This window comes from Phalaenopsis equestris, unplaced genomic scaffold, assembly GCF_001263595.1.
Source record: "Phalaenopsis equestris unplaced genomic scaffold, ASM126359v1 Scaffold000002, whole genome shotgun sequence".
NCBI classification, from domain to species: Eukaryota; Viridiplantae; Streptophyta; class Magnoliopsida; order Asparagales; family Orchidaceae; genus Phalaenopsis; species Phalaenopsis equestris.
The window spans coordinates 31,316,161-31,316,918 of record NW_018164444.1 but is presented as its reverse complement, the minus strand read 5'-3'; positions in this window follow the sequence as shown (position 1 = coordinate 31,316,918).

Sequence of the window (758 nt, the reverse complement as noted above, 5' to 3'; positions counted from 1 at the left end):
CACCAAGGCCAATTGATGGTTGATTTTGATGTATAGGAATGTTATAAAGATTTTGCAATATTAATTGAGGCCAATTGACTAGGCTATGGGTTCAATTTGGTGAGATTAAGTCATATGGTCAAAATTGGGGTTCTGTCCCAAATCAAAATTGGGCTCAAATCATGGACCAATTGAGCTTGGATTTGGTTTAGTTTGGTCATATAAAAAGTGAATTTGAGTTTAGGATGGGAATTGGGCTCAATTGAGATCAAATTGATGGACATTTGAGTTAGATTTGGGGAGATTTGGGTCTTTAAAGGGTAATTTGGGGATTTTTGTTAAAGATGGTCAAATTGACCAAATTGGGTCAAGTGGTATTTGAAAGAAATGAAATTGGGAATATTTGGGATTTAGGAATTTTTGGAATTTTTGGGATTTGGGATTTTGGATTATGGAGGGGTATTTTGGTAATTTGGCGGTGTTTTAGGGGCAAAAGGCCAAGATGTGTATTTTGGTAGAGTTGAGGTACCAATCATCACCAATAAGCCATGGACCAAAGGAAACCCCATTTTGGGTCCTCTACATAGTGATGTTAGCTAAACCATAGCCTTAGAGGTAGTAGATTTAGGGGACCATCTACATGAGTATCCCAAAAGATCAAGGGATCTAGGTTAGAAATTTGAGCTCAGGGTTGTGAGTGATTGTAAGTGCAAATGAGTGTAGTGAGTGCCTTAGCTCCAGACCAACACCCAAGGTCAACCCTAAGGTCCAGCAATCCT